The following is a 16,956-nucleotide window of genomic DNA, read 5'->3' on the forward strand; positions in this document are numbered from 1 at the left end:
TGTTACCATGTGACACTTCAGAGCAGAGCTGCTTATCAGCTGCAGCAGCTGTAGCACGTGATACAGGGATTTTCATCTGTTACCGCAACTCTACCTGCTTCACAGTGTTAACACTCTGTTACCACGACTCTACCTGCTTCACAGGGTGTAACACTCTGTTACCACGACTCTACCTGCTTCAAAGTGTTAACACTCTGTTACCACGACTCTACCTGCTTCACAGGGTGTAACACTCTGTTACCACGACTCTACCTGCTTCAAAGTGTGTTAACACTCTGTTACCACGACTCTACCTGCTTCAAAGTGTGTTAACACTCTGTTACCACGACTCTACCTGCTTCAAAGTGTGTTAACACTCTGTTACCCCGACTCCTACTTGCTTCAAAGTGTTAACACTCTGTTACCACGACTCTACCTGCTTCAGAGTGTGTTAAAACTCTGTTACCACGACTCTACCTGCTTCACAGGGTGTAACACTCTGTTACCACGACTCTACCTGCTTCAAAGTGTTAACACTCTGTTACCACGACTCTACCTGCTTCACAGGGTGTAACACTCTGTTACCACGACTCTACCTGCTTCAAAGTGTGTAACACTCTGTTACCACGACTCTACCTGCTTCAAAGTGTGTTAACACTCTGTTACCACGACTCTACCTGCTTCAAAGTGTGTTAACACTCTGTTACCACGGCTCTACCTGCTTCAAAGTGTGTTAACACTCTGTTACCACGACTCTACCTGCTTCAAAGTGTGTAACACTCTGTTACCACGACTCCTACTTGCTTCAAAGTGTTAACACTCTGTTACCACGACTCTACCTGCTTCAGAGTGTGTTAAAACTCTGTTACCACGACTCTACCTGCTTCAAAGTGTGTTAACACTCTGTTACCACGACTCCTACTTGCTTCAAAGTGTTAACACTCTGTTACCACGACTCTACCTGCTTCAGAGTGTGTTAAAACTCTGTTACCACGACTCTACCTGCTTCAAAGTGTTAACACTGTTACCACGACTATACCTGCTTCAAAGTGTGTTAACACTCTGTTACCACGACTCTACCTGCTTCAAAGTGTTAACACTCTGTTACCACGACTCTACCTGCTTCAAAGTGTTAACACTCTGTTACCACGACTCTACCTGCTTCAAAGTGTTAATAGTCTGTTACCACGACTCTACCTGCTTCAAAGTGTGTTAACACTCTGTTACCACGACTCTACCTGCTTCAAAGTGTGTTAACACTCTGTTACCACGACTCCTACTTGCTTCAAAGTGTTAACACTCTGTTACCACGACTCTACCTGCTTCAGAGTGTGTTAAAACTCTGTTACCACGACTCTACCTGCTTCAAAGTGTTAACACTGTTACCACGACTATACCTGCTTCAAAGTGTGTTAACACTCTGTTACCACGACTCTACCTGCTTCAAAGTGTTAACACTCTGTTACCACGACTCTACCTGCTTCAAAGTGTTAACACTCTGTTACCACGACTCTGCCTGCTTCAAAGTGTTAATAGTCTGTTACCACGACTCTACCTGCTTCAAAGTGTTAACACTGTTACCACGACTCTACCTGCTTCAGAGTGTGTTAAAACTCTGTTACCACGACTCTACCTGCTTCAAAGTGTTAAAACTCTGTTACCACGACTCTACCTGCTTCAAAGTGTTAACACTCTGTTACCACGACTATACCTGCTTCAAAGTGTGTAACACTCTGTTACCACGACTCTACCTGCTTCAAAGTGTTAAAACTCTGTTACCACGACTCTACCTGCTTCAAAGTGTTAACACTCTGTTACCACGACTCTACCTGCTTCAAAGTGTTAACACTCTGTTACCACGACTCTACCTGCTTCAAAGTGTGTTAACACTCTGTTACCACGACTCTACCTGCTTCAAAGTGTGTTAACACTCTGTTACCACGACTCTACCTGCTTCAAAGTGTTAATAGTCTGTTACCACGACTCTACCTGCTTCAAAGTGTGTTAACACTCTGTTACCACGACTCTACCTGCTTCAAAGTGTGTTAACACTCTGTTACCACGAATCTACCTGCTTCAAAGTGTGTAACACTCTGTTACCACGACTCTACCTGCTTCAAAGTGTGTAACACTCTGTTACCACGACTCTACCTGCTTCAAAGTGTTAACACTCTGTTACCACGACTCTACCTGCTTCAAAGTGTGTAACACTCTGTTACCACGACTCTACCTGCTTCAAAGTGTTAACACTCTGTTACCTTTACTTTGAAATGGCTATAACAGGAAGCAGCCTGTTGTAATAACTTGACAGACCTCACAGTGAAATAAAGGACCTGTAGATAAATTATATGAACAGGGGAGGAGGAGAGGTAAGGAAATTCAGATAATACAGATTTAGTAAGAAGCTACAAAGTCCTGAGTTCTGAACACAAAGAGGATTATAAAATCCTCTTCCTGTGGTCTCAGGCTCAGACATGAGTATAGTGTTGCATCCAGACTTGTTTGATGGGGGTCACAGTGACATAACATTTTATCATGTGATCCCTTTTCATTTTTTAATGCCACAAAATATCATTACTTAAAAAAATCAACTATATAAAAAGGAAAATTATGAATGAATCACAAACAAATGAAAAAATAAATAAACAAATGAACTCATTAATGAAGGAATCAATCAATCAATACATAAATAGATATGTATGTGTGTCTGTGTGTGTGGCAATTATGTAATTGATTTATTCTTTGAAGCATTTAATCATTTATTTCAGTGTTTCAGTGTTTCGGTTTTCGGCCTTGGTTTCCCCATTTTCGGTTTCGGCCAAGAATTTTCATTTCGGTGCATCCCTAATCAAGATACAAAAGCCTGTTTCAACTCAGTCTGCATCCGTTTGCTGGGTCTTCCTGCAGTTTGGACCTTGTGCTGTGTTTCAGATTTGAATATACACCAGACACAGAACCGTCTCTGTTCAGACACAAGCATCCCTCACATGATTATCCTCACTGTCTCCAAACCTCTTTAATATTTGACTTTTCATGCTTGCAACAAACCTGACCAGCACATGATGAGATTTTCCACGAAACTCACATTTGTGCATGAAGTCATTTTCGGTGAGAACCTCACTCAGACTTATGGTAAACAAAGCAAGTAATATTACTGCAGTATTAAAATCATCTTTTATGATCATCTCTCACCATATTTGACTTTTACTACACAGTAAAAGCTGATGATTTAGAGAGCTGAGAAAGTGTGAAACACACATTCTCAGCTGGCTTTGCACAGAAGATTCACCAGGGCCTCATTCATACGTTCGGACTGGAACATGAATCTGAACTGAAGCTATGTTGTAGCTACTCTGAGCTGTATTTTACTCTGAAGATGTAAGCTTTCCCTGTGGCGCTACTTTATTTTCTTTACTTTGACATGGAGTGTGTGTGAACAGGACATGGTGTCACCTCAGGCTAAAGGTAGAGAGGCGGCTGACCACAAATTTTGAAAACATTCCACAGCAGAGAACATTCTTTGGGTTTTCTACTTCAGTAAAAGACATGGTGCACACTCTGGAATCCAAAACATATACTCTGTCTATGCACTGCAAATATGCTTTTTGCATTGAGTCCTGATTAAAACCTGTTTTGCATTCAATGCACCATTAATGAATAGGGCTCGCAAGACTGTAAAAAATCCATACAAATAAGGGTGGGTTAAAATGACTCAACAACATTTGTATCTGGATATTATTCTTAAACAGTAGGAGGCGCTATCTGCATTATACTCTGCTTGTTCAACATCATGAAGTCTCTTGCTGCTCTCTCGTCACTCACTGAGTGGAGGTGTTTTAAGTTTAAAGCATGTTTCAGAATCAGCTGACTGAAGGTGTTGCTCACAGCGGAGACGCTCAGCTGGGGGCTGCAGCTGAGTGACAGGTCTCCACGAGCGCTTTTTTTCTCCACCGTCGGACTGATTCTGACCCGGTTGACCTCCCGGCTGACACCTGACCACGTTTAAATGCTTATTTTTCTCAATAACAAGGAGAAAACTGGACACTGAGTCCAAACTATGATTCTGTTCAGCTGTCCTGTTGCAGTAAATCCATATATTGTAGTCTGAGTCTTCACTCTGTGACCATGAGTCCACACAGATTATTTATAAGCCTGCTCCTCACGTTGATATTCAGCGTGTTAACATGTTGAACACCTCAATATGATCTGTAGCTGTTTAATACTGTCAGTAATATACACTGTGTCCTAAGGGATAAAATTGATTTTAGGGGAAAAACGCATTTGGCATTATTTTTGACATGGAAAACATTCATGTTTTTTTTAATGATTAAACGATAATTGATCGTTAACATTTCCAAAGATCGATCATGGAAATGACTTGATATTTACATCCCTAATTTAAAGAGAGTGACCTTATTTGTTTTAATATTTCATACTTTCATTTGGGAATTGTTCACTTTACATTTACAATGTTACAATGTTACAATGTTACAATGTTACAATGTCATTTAGCAGACGCTTTTATCCAAAGCGACGTACAAACGAGAACAAGAACAACACAAGCAAAGATCTAGACAAGAGGAAACAAGATCAGTAAGAGTAACAAAGTGCTTCAAGTCCATTTGGGTGCAGGTACTGCCAAGCAAAATTAAGTAAGGATTTTTTTTTTTTTTTTTTAAATACATCTACAATGAAGCAACCAAACAATTTAAGACAGACCATTATCCATCATCAACAATTAACATCACCACAATAATGACCAAAGTACCAAGTGCTGGGTCACTCCAGACCTGAACACAGATTCCCAGAGTAGAGCAGGACAGTGCGAGTTAACTGTAGCTGGAAGACATGATCTGCCACTGGGGACAACAGTAGAGAACAGTCTAGCTGTCTTTTGAAAGTAGAGAGGGACTCTGCAGATCAAATGGAGTTTCTCTATAACATTTCTCTATAATTGTTCTGAAATTTTCCAACAAGGTATTTTTGTATGGTGATGTTAGTTTTTTTGCAAGGTGCTGAAAAAAATGTGCAGTGGTTTTATTTGAGTTACATGCACCTTAAAATGAAAAAGGATGACTTTGTTTACAAAGAAATATAAGATAACAAATATATATTGCAACTGTCAGTATCTGAGAATTGAAATAAAGTAATAGTTATTTAAATTTTGAGTTGAATCCAGTTTTCTTGAAAATCGTTAGAGAATCGTGAGTGAATCGTATCGTGAACCAAAAATCAGGATTCAAATCAAATGGTGTGTTGAGTGTATCCTTACATCCCTAGTAATGAATCAGTAGTCATGGATTGTTTGAGCATGTTGTGTACCCTATGTTTACATTAAACCTTTTGTTATACACACATTAGTCTAGATTAATCCTTTATTAAAAGGGTTTCACATCTTTAACAGACTCAGTTTGATATGAATTCTTCTTTTTGAATTCTAGATAGCATGCTATCTATCACTGTTACCTAAATTGAGGACAATTTTTACAGCACTGAAATATATTTTCCTGCCAGACAGCTGATTTTGATATGTTAGTTTTCAGTGAGATATCATCATTTGCATGTGATGTCACACACTTGTGGACCCGCCCCCCTGGAGGGCAAGAAAGACTTCCTACTGATACGGGGAAATGAGCCGACTCTGCTGCGAACTAAGTGTTTAAACACTTTAAAAAAAGCCTGACGAGGAGACAAGCCCGGGTTCTGTTTCTTAAGAATCCAACCAGAGAAAGAAAACCCAGAGAGGAGGAGATGTGGATTCATTCTATTAGACGCTCTGCTGTCCCTGCTGAGGGAACAAAACAAGGATCAAAGTCCACATGTCTTTGAGCGTTGATCATTCCATCAACAGAGTGAAGTAAACACAGAGTATTTTATTTTGTGTGTGTTTAGTCGATGTCATTCTGACAAGGTCGGTGTGTGTGGACTGATGTAAACAACTCCAGCGCCAACTTGTTGATACCGCTAGCTGAACAGCTAACGCTAGCTTAGTAATAATAACGTCTGTTTTCACAGTCGGACTCTGTTATCCTGACGGTCTGGTGATAAAGTGGTCTGAGGTAAGGTGAGGAGAAGGTCAATATTTAGAGTGGAGGCTCTTGATGGTGAACTTTAGGGAGGGAGAGACGGTTTAACACGTCTGTATGAATGATATCCGTCACCTTTGCTCTGATGAAGAAGAGTTTCTAACCCTATCAATCAATCAATCAGTCTTTATTTGTATAGCACCAAATCACAACAGAAGTTATCTAAACACTTTTACAGACAGAGCAGGTCTAGACCACTCTATGTTCTATTAAAGGTGACATATCACGCTTTTTTCATCAATATATATTGGTCTAAGAGGTCCCCAAAACATGTCTTTAAAGTTTATGCTCAAAAAAACACTTTGAAATCAGATTTTGGTCTGCCTGAAAAACCCTCTTCTTCAGCCCTCATCAGAACAGTCTGTTTTCTCTCTGACCACGCCCCCTCAGGAAGTGGATGTGCCTCGGCTCTCCAGCACGTTGATCTAATGTTTACATGTTGGCTGAATATACACGGCTGCTCAGAGATCGCGTTACTTCAACCCTCTGAATCTGATCCAGAATCTGATCCTGACGGAGAGGCGCCTGCAGCAGGACCTTTCTGAAGGATTGGTCACAGATTTAGTGTTTCTTGTTGTTTTATTTATCAGTATGTAGACGTGTGTCTTGGTACACAGCTACGAACATGTAGCTATGTGGCTATGCTAACTAGCGCCAGCACTTATCCATGATAAATAAAAATCATCCACTAGATCTTCAAATCTGCAGACGTGGGGAGTAAAACCGACCTCTGCCAGAAAGGCAGCAGGACCTTTCTGAAGGATTGGTCACAGATTCTGTGTTTCTTGTTGTTTTATTTGTCAGTATGTCGACGTGTGTCTTGGTACACAGCTACAGCTACAGCCACAGCTACAGCTACAGCTACAGCTACAGCTATGAACATGTAGCTATGTGGCTATGCTAATTAGCGCTAGCACTTATCCATGATAAATAAAAATCATCCACTAGATCTTCAAATCTGCAGACGTGGGGAGTAAAACCGACCTTTGTGTTTATTAAGACAGCCTACAACTAACATGCCTCCCTCCTAAGCTCCTTGTTAGCACACATTTGTGCAGGTAATGAAAAACGGAGGAGGGATTCAGTATTATTTTATACAGTCTATGGGCTGAACAAGCTCCGAGCTCTGACTCCGTGACAGACCGGATATTGTTGTGACGTAACAAAAACACTGAAGTCTGAAACGGCTCGTTTCACACACATTTACAGAAAGGTGGAGAAATCAGAACAGGGGCAGAATGGATTCTTTTCATTCTCGGGGGGGTTTGTAGACATGCCAGGGACACATATTTCAGGTAAAGAACCATTAAAAAGTCAATTTTGCATGATATGTCACCTTTAAACAACAGAGACCCAACACCAAGACAGGATAAGACTCAGTCTGACCCCACCTTAATCCACCATGAGCATTGCACCTCACAGTATTTAGCTAGTTACAGCGGAGAGGACAAACTTCCTTTAACAGGCAGAAACCTCGAGCAGGACCAGACTCATGTTAGACACACATCTACTGAGACTGAGTTGGAGAGAGGGATAGAGGAGAATAAGAGAGAGAGGGGGCGGTGATAGTGATGAGACGAGTAGTAGTAGTTGTTGCCGCTGGAGTCCAACATGTCCGTATCAGCTGGAGTCTGGATCGTCCACAGCAGGAGGACGTCTATGGAAGCTACGGCAATATGTTCTATTATTAACAAAGACCTGACATCAAGACCAGATCAGATCTAATCCCACCAGGGACTCTTCATGTCCCTAATGGGACTGGATCTGAGGGAGATGAAGAGAGAGAGAGATGATAGTGGTGGGACTCTACACCTCTCAAACTGCATATTACAATCCCTCCAGGAAGTTGTGATTTCACGATCGCAACTATCAACGCAAATTCAACCAAGCAGCGCGATTTTTTCGCGGCCCTGCAATTTTTTACAATCCCTGCAACTTTCCTGCAAATTTGACCAATTACCTCAATCTCAGCCCCTGCACGTCATCGGTTTTGTCATCAATTTGACTTCCTTGGAACATAAACATAAGTCCTCACTTGATCGGCACTTTTCAAAACACGCACAGAGAACGGGTGAAGAGAGAGAGGACAGCAGGCAGGACAAGTGACCATGACAACGTTGTTATTTATAGATTGAGGGGCTCAGTGTTAGCTTGGTCTCTACCTGCAGCAGGTGTGCTTTATGAACCAGCTCTCCTCACCTCCATGCATCTGTCTCATCTTCATTGATGATTTTTAACCCCGGTGTGTGTTAGTGACAAAGACACAACCGGGGGACGTCTGTTTAATATTTGAGGTTTGACGTTGTTTCCGTGGTTACCGTAAAAAGCTCTGCATCTACAGCTTGATTTAATCCAGTTTGATGAAACATCAGACACATTTAGTAAGTTTTGATCAACTCCTTGTCATCAAAGATGCAGATTCATTTCAGAGTGCCGTGAACTGACTGTGCATCAGTCGCTGCGAGGTGCATTTAGGGACCGTCGTAAATTTGCAATACAGACCTTTCATGGCATTTTACTGTGAATCAAGACAATAAAAAATACAGTCAGTGGCCACATCAAGAATGTTTTCTAAAAACAACTCTAATTTAGCGTATTTACTTGCCCCTGAGATGTTATTGGGAGAAAAAAGCAAAAAAATAATAATCGCAACATTTGCCGCAATTTTTTCAAAAAGCTGTCGCAAATTCAGGCTTTTTGGGACGCAACAATCACAAAAAAATCCCACGAAATCCTGGAGGGACTGATATTCTTGTATATGGAAAAGAAGGAGTCTTGTGTGAAGTTCTGGTGAGGGCTTGTCTGGTGACATAAATATGTATTATTCTGAAGAGATGGACAATTAACAAGCCCCTGCTGCAGCTCCACAGAGCGATCAATGAAAGCCGTCATTTTACTACACTCCTTTTGTCCTCCAGGCTTCACGTGACTGAAAACTATGAATAGAGCTGAGCTCCAACCTAGCATTTCCCAGTGGGTTCTCCTCCCATCACCTAACGACCCTTACATTCATGACAGTATCACTACTGGCGGCATCAGGATGCTAGGATTCTTCCTAGCTGCTGTGCAAAGCTCCTTTTATGCAGAGCGTCTTTAAATTGTGTAACTGCTTGAATGGGAATTAAAAGATCACTTTTGCAGCAGCCATCAAAAGCACTGAAATGTTATTTGGAAGGCAGAACATTGAGACGACCAGAGGAGAAAGAAGAGCTCACAGATCATAAACAGGTGGCTCAGAGTAAGCCTAAGAGCTTTTCAAATCAAACCCTGTCAAGCTCCTGAGCGAGCCAGTCCCATATAATCTGTTCACCAAGGAGGATTGTCTGATCTCTGTCCTCTCCTGGATGTAGAGTTTGACATTTGCTTTCAGTGTTGTAGGTAATAAAGTGACTTCTGGGATACCTTAAAGTGACTCCAGTATTGTAGTCAAGTCACCAAACCTCAAGTCTGAAAAGAAAAGACTCTGAGTTGGGTCAGAGTCGAGTCCCCATGATTAATATAAAACATGGAGAACAGCTGTTTGACTCCAAACTGCTCCCTGTGTGAACCTGGACTGACTGTTGGAAACACATTTCCTTTATTAGACGCTCACAAACCTGCCGATGTGTCATCCAACTATCACAGGAGTTACTGCAGCACTGAGTGTATCTTAAAAAGCTAATTATGATGAAGGCCTGCAAGTCGAACATTTTTGGGGGAAAAATATAATAATGCCAGTATTTTCAGTAAATTATTATTATCATTATAATTATTATTATTGGAATTTGAATTACTTTTATTCTTAAAATTACTGGTATTATTATTATTTTTTTTTTTTATTCTGAAAAGTATTATTATTATTATTATTACTATTATTATTATTATTATTATTATTATAATAGCATTATTAATTAAATTGTAATTTTTTTTTCTTAAAAGTATTTTTATCATTTTTATTATTTTTATTAATATTATTGAAAGTGTAATTTTTTTTTTCTTACAAACTATTTTTAATATTATGAATATTATTATCATTATAACTGTTATTATTGGAATTTTAATTATTTTTATCCTTAAAAATTACTCTTGTTATTATTATTATTATTATTATTATTATTATTATTATTATTATTATTGAAATTGTTATTATTTTAATTCTTCAAATCATTGTTACTATAATTATTATTCAAAATTGTATTAACAAAATTATTATTATAATTTTTATTGTTTTAAATTATTGTTATTATTTTATTGTACCAAATGTAGCCTTCTTATCTTAATGCTCTTACTTAAATGAATACAAGCAATTAAAAATGTTACAGCACAGCTGTATAGTCTTCATCTCAAAACACAAACCAAAATATACAACTTAAATAATTAAAACATAAATGCTTTATAGCTGATGATACGATATGATATGATATGATACGATACAATATGATATGATAAGATGAGAAGTCCATTTCAATCAATTTGAGAGTTGTGTGACTTGATGTTTTGATCAGGGTGAAGGATAATCTGTGGTTATCCATATCAGATTGAACAACTTTGAATTATTGAATACTAAATTATATTCCCTATTTTCTCTACTTTGTCTTCTTTTTTGTGTGAATTGCTTCTAAACATGAGCTCTTGTAAATGTACATAGCCCGTCTCTTAATAAATAAACAATTTTATTTAAATAAGTTCTTATTTGGTATCATAAAAAATATTTTTAGGTCTGGTTTATAGTCAATAAAAAACACATATATTTCAACACTGCCTCTTCTAATTCAAACAGGAAGGAGTGTGACATATTTTTATTGAGGTGGGGGTTTTATTAAGTAATTAATTAATTAAGTTAATCATTTTTTCTTTTATCTATTTATTTATCTTAATCTTAAAACATGTTTAAAATAAATCCTTTCACATATTGCTTGTCATTTTTGTCCCTTGAAGCTGAAGCACAGGGCAAAAACATCCCAATCAGCAATCAGCAGCAGGGTATGCTGCTGCTGCTTACGAAGTTAAAGTCAATAAGAGGCTCCCTCTTAGGAACATGAGGCGCACTTTGTATACACATCAGGGCTTTTCCAGTTCAGAGACAGAGACAAACTAAGTGAACAGATTGAGTTATTCTGAAGCTGAACTCCTCTTTATGGACAAAGTCAGGGTGGGGGTAAAGTGAATCCTTTGGTTGAATTAAGGAGCTTATAAAGACCTTGGATGGTAATCATGTTGAACAGTTGTGGCTCTATAAAGAGAGAGATTCTCAGTCCTTATAGGAACACGCAGGATTATTATTATTATTACCCTGCTCATCATGGAACAGAAGAAAACACAGCGCTCCTTCTACACACTGATGTAACACTCCAGGATGATCATCAGGTAACAAGGTTTGTTCTCTGCTCACCTTCTGATCATCGGTCGTCAATCATCCCGGGCAGAGTTTAATCCGGACAAATAAACTGATCCAGCGTCAGAAGAAGAAGAAGAAGAAGAAGAAGAAGAGATCCTGCAGGGATCAGCTGAGCGTCTCAAACAGGAACAAGACAATGTGTTTCTGCAGCCTCAACTTCTCCTCACAGCGTCCTCCTCTCAGCAGCAGCATCCACTCAATCACTGCGCTGTACTGATCACTTTCTTATATACACACTTAGACCCGGCAGAGCGGCGAGAATCGAGACTTCCGGGGGACTCCTTCAAAATAAAACCATTATACTGGAGTGTGCTTAAGTTTTATAGCAGGGTGAACCAGGCGACCTCAAAGCACGCAGGTCACAGTAAAGAGCAATGCCTTTGGGACCTTCCGGAGGTTACACAGTCTTTAGGAGTTACTGTTTTTAATTATTGTGGGTTTTTAAATATCACACTATCTTTCATTACAGGAAACAGTACCAAATAGAGTCATTTTATTTGGTCTAGCATTCAGCTGCCCTTCATGATATATTTTCACTAGAGCAAGTCACACCTTATATTGTTTACAGACACCAAAGAACCTCAGCTGGAAAAAAAACAGCCTTGACAATAAATAAATAAATAAATAAATGAATAAATAGATGGATAAATTATGATGATAATACTACTGGTACAACCAGTAATAATAATAATAATAATAATAATAATAATAATAATAATGATAATAATAATAATAATAATAATAATAATGATAATAATAATAAGAAGAAGAAGAAGAAGAAGAAGAAGAAGAAGAAGAAGAAGCACATTGACAATCTTAATATCAATAAAACAATATTAAGAATAACTATTATAATTAATATTACTATTATCATTATTATTGGCGTTGTTGTTATTGTAATAATAATAATAATTAATACAAGTAATAACAAGTACAATCATGATTTTATTATAAGTAAACCAATAATAATCAAGATAATAAATATAATTATATAGCATAAGATTAAGAATAATAACAACAAGTAATTTTACAATTTTAATAATAATAAACAAATAATAAGAATAATAATTACTTTTATTATTACGATTATAATCAATATTGCTATAATAATAATAATAATAATAATAATAATAATAATAATAATAATACCAATTACATTAATGCTTGTTTTACTGTTATTATTAATAATTATGATAGTAATAATACTAATTACAATAATAATCTTTATTATTATTATTATTATTATCATTATTATTATTATTATTATTATTATTATTATTATTAATAATAATAATAATAATAATAATAATAATAATAATAATAATAAACCAGTAATAATAATAATACAAACAGTTATTATTATTATTATTATTATTATTATTATTATTATTATTATTATCATTATTATAACAACAACAAATAATTATTCCTTACACATGTAAATATTAATGAAACAGTTATAATAATAGGAATAGCAATAATAAATATCAAAAATAATGAAAACAACAATAAAAGTTACATTGTTCCAAGCAACAATGTTTTCTATGTACACAGAAGTAAGTTGAATAGTTATTTTGTGTTTTTAAAAAACACAAATATTTAGCTTATGGAGACAGTCTCTTTTTATTTGTATTTTATAGAAGTAATTAATGTGTGTATTATTACTCGCAGGCCTGAAAAGATAAACTCAAGCATTGACAAACTTTAAAAGAGATTATTTCTGGTGCTAGTTTGCTCCCATGCCATCAGCAGGACCGTAAGCAGGCACGGGACGAGGACTACATGTTCTGCCCCTTGTTTCCCCCATTCACTGTACAATGAGTTTTTCTATTCCTCTATAAAGAAGGACCTCTGAAATCATAAGACAGTGAAAATAACTAAGAGCCATTAATAGAGATGCTTAAGGAAGTCGTATTAATATATTCATGAGAAAGAAGAGGAATAAAAGTCCTTTGTTCCCAGTGGAATGAACAGCCTCACCTGCAGCCTGTTGTTTATGAATGTTTGTCTAACTGTGGAAGCTGTTAGCTGAAGTGAACTAAGGCAAAGCGTTCACTGTTTAGATCCCAGGTGACGCTTTAGCAGAGAAGTAAACACAATATTCAGATGTGTGACAATCTTTTAATGCATGTTGTTTTCCACAGCACTGCACAGGAAGGGTTTTATCTATTGTCTGGATCTTCTTGTCGTTTCCACATTCACCTAAAGTTTTATTTGATCCTCAGCATCTTTTATGTCATCAAAAAAGGATCAGCTGGTACTTTAGCTTGTCTGTTTTAGAATCTGACCAAATCTGCAAACTTTGCTCTCTGTGTGCTTTTTGAAGGCAGACACTCTTGTTAACACTATAAACCACCACCACCACCACCTGTTAGCCTACAAACCATGATTCTGAGATGCTCTTCACCTCCTGAAGCTTATAGTGAGTTACTCTGAAGAGCAAAGCGCTCAAAGCGCTTTTAAACTACTCGTCACATTCACCCATTCATACCCATTCACTCACTGATGGTAGTGGCTGCTATGTAGTGAGGGACCATCAGTGTTAGGTAATCTCATTCGTTCACATTCACACACCTCTGAACAACAGAGGGAGCAATTCGGGGTTCAGTATCTTGCTCAAGGACACTTCTGCATGTGACTGCTGGAGCTGGGATCAAACCACCAACCTTCTGATTGATAGACGGCTGACTCTACCCACTGAGCCACAGCTGCCCCTAACAGAACCGTCTCTAACTGACTTGGTGCCCTAGGCAAGATTTCAACTGGTGCCCCTTTATTGTAACCCAGCGGCAACGTCCGGCTGCAAGAATTGAAGCCAATGAGGAAATGTTACAAACTGCAGTTCATCAAGTGTCCACTTGAGGCTGGCTCCAGAAGAACAGTAAACCACATACACACCCATTCAAAGAGACGATCTTTACAGCAGAAATAAACATGTTTACAGCCTGGTACAAAAAACGAGTGTAGTCTGAATAGCTCATTTCTTGATCGGCACACACTGTACTGGGGTGAATTTTTTTTGTTACACTGCAATTTCAAAGATATTAAGATTACGAGTCTTCCAATGAGAGGCACAGCTGACTTTATTGACAGACAGGAACACTGTAGCTGTTGGCTAGGAGGCTCAAAGCCCGCCTCTTTACCTCACTCAACAGAAGTTAGGTTGAGTTCAGCATCCCAATATGGCACCCACCAACGATCAGCTTCAAAACAGGGCTTCAGGAGCAGACGGGTGACGTCACAAAGACTACGTCCATTTATAACACAGACTATGATTACGTCCAAATCCACAAACAATCACATCTCATGGACTCTTAAAGCTAGGGTTGGTATTCACGGGAAACTAGCATGAATTTGAATGCAGCATTTTCTCAGGACCCTGCCTAAACCCTCCCCCCCTCCCCTCGGAGCTCTTCCAAAACGACGCTCCCTCTCACATGCACCAGCGCCGCTGATTCACGACCATATGATGGTGACTGATTCAAAACCGGTCCACAGCACATGGTTTGTGTTTGCACTACGTCAACTCATGTCTCACTCAGCGGTAAGAAAACACCAAAACATTCTCATAGTGAAAGTTAAAAACACAAACAAACATGGCTGCTGTTAGCACTCACAACTGTCATGCTAGCATTATCCATTTGTACTGGTGACACGATATCAGGAGAAAAGTTATAACACATATAATGTATACATTTTCTGTAGGACCAGGCCTGTTTCTTGCTATAGGCGAACTAGGCGAATGCCTAGGGCCCCCAAGCCACCAGGGGGCCCCAAAACTGCATGTTTAGCCTCTTCTGAGGAGAATTAAAATGTCCGTTTTTATCTGTATCTCGTGTTCATTACACCCCTTATATGCTTAAAAATAAACGTTGGCTATAAATAAAATAAACTGCAAAAATAAGCTGTTAAAAAATTAATAGGTCGTTGGACCGTACTGTCACACAGTTAGTGACGTAGCGGGCCAGCGCCGCGTCACCAACGCCAACAGGTATGATGGGAATGATTGACGGCTACCATTCATCCCCGTTAGCCAGTGCAATAGAAAAAACAAACACCATAATGGCATCGAAAAGGAATTATCCCAGCGGTGCGGAAAAACGGAAGAAAAAGAAAACTGATGAAGAAAAACAGGCAAAGGATAAAGGTAAGTTTGTTGGTGATGTGGGCTGGAGAGGTGGAGGTGAAACGCCGTTTTTTTTTTCCCCAAGTTTGTTTATTTGTCCTGCTTGCCAGCTAGCTAGCGTCGGATAAATGTTAGCTGGATGGCTAATATTTGTCCGTCATGAACTCAGCTTTTTTGTTTGTTTTATGAAAGTTGACCATGTCCTGCCAAGTTGGCCTGTCCTGCCATGGGAATGACTGATTGACTCCAGACCCGTTTATTCAGATTCTAACAGGGAGGGAGGGAGGGAGGGAGGGAGGGCATGTTGTTGTAGTCAGTGGCAATGGCAGAGCACTGACTCAGTGGTCTGTCGTTGTTAAGTGGAAGTTGTCTCTCACATATTTGACACTTAATGTTATATTAGCCTTACTTAGGATTAATTTACTAAGCTTAGTGTGTATTTTATAGGCCCCTAATTAGAAGTGTGCTACTGTTTTATAATTCAAAGAAATATTCTATTGAAATATTTTATTAGGCATGGTGTTGACTGTTTTAGACTATTGTGGCAGTGGTTCATTTATCTTAGTTTTATTACTTTAACCAGTACAGTGTGTAAACTAATGCAAAAAACTGTTTAAAGTGACAATTTTGTAATTGGGTAAAAGCTTTAAAGGGACACTGCAATCACAATGTTTAATAGAAAAACAAATTAATTTTAATTTTCCTGTATTACTGCAACATCACTGTAATAATAGAATAGGAATATGCACTCATGATCTATTTTGCTTGATGATCTAATGAGCTTTGTCTTTGCAGGAGCAATTCTAAAATATTTTGGAGCTCCAGACATTGAGCCAGAGGGATCTCCCAAACATCCTAACCAGGAAGCTCCATCACGTACCTCAGAACCTCCTTCTGTCCAGGAAGCTCCAGGACCATCACATACCTCAGAACCTCCAGCAAGCAGCTGTCATATGAGGACATCATTGCTGACTTTGCAAATAAAAAAGCCAGGAAGCAGACATTTTGAGGACAATACACTGTGACTGTTACTGTGTGTGAGACTAAGGTAATTAAGCATTATTTTAAGTGTTGGTTTGTTTTTATTGTTGCACTTGTTGGTTTGTTGTATTTTCTTATTTAAAGTAAACATTTTTTTTATAAATACTCAATCTGTTGTATTTATTGACATATAGAGGATTCTTTTCCTTGTATTATAGTGTTTTTTAAATCAGTTTAACTTGCCAGAGTGGCCTAATTTTACCTGTAGCCTGTTTTGCTCATGAAGTGTAATAGATTGTGGCATCTTAGTAGACAATCTAAGGGTTAGGAATCTCTTCATCACAGTTTGACAAACTAGAGGCCCCCAAACAGCATCTTGCCTTGGGCCCCCACGAAGCTAGAAACGG

General features: G+C 38.3%; 1 protein-coding gene across 1 annotated transcript in view; it reads right to left on the reverse strand.

Moving 5' to 3' along the window:
• The window catches only part of opn5 (opsin 5), a 194,902-nt gene extending 183,198 nt beyond the window's left edge, over positions 1-11,704 (reverse strand). Inside the window, exon 1 of the mRNA XM_034698930.1 lies at positions 11,437-11,704. The gene's annotated coding sequence lies outside the window, so the exon portion shown is untranslated. The remainder of the gene's footprint in view (positions 1-11,436) is intronic.
• Positions 11,705-16,956: the final 5,252 nt, after the last annotated feature.

The sequence above is a fragment of the Notolabrus celidotus genome, chromosome 13 (assembly GCF_009762535.1).
Source record: "Notolabrus celidotus isolate fNotCel1 chromosome 13, fNotCel1.pri, whole genome shotgun sequence".
NCBI lineage: Eukaryota > Metazoa > Chordata > Actinopteri > Labriformes > Labridae > Notolabrus > Notolabrus celidotus.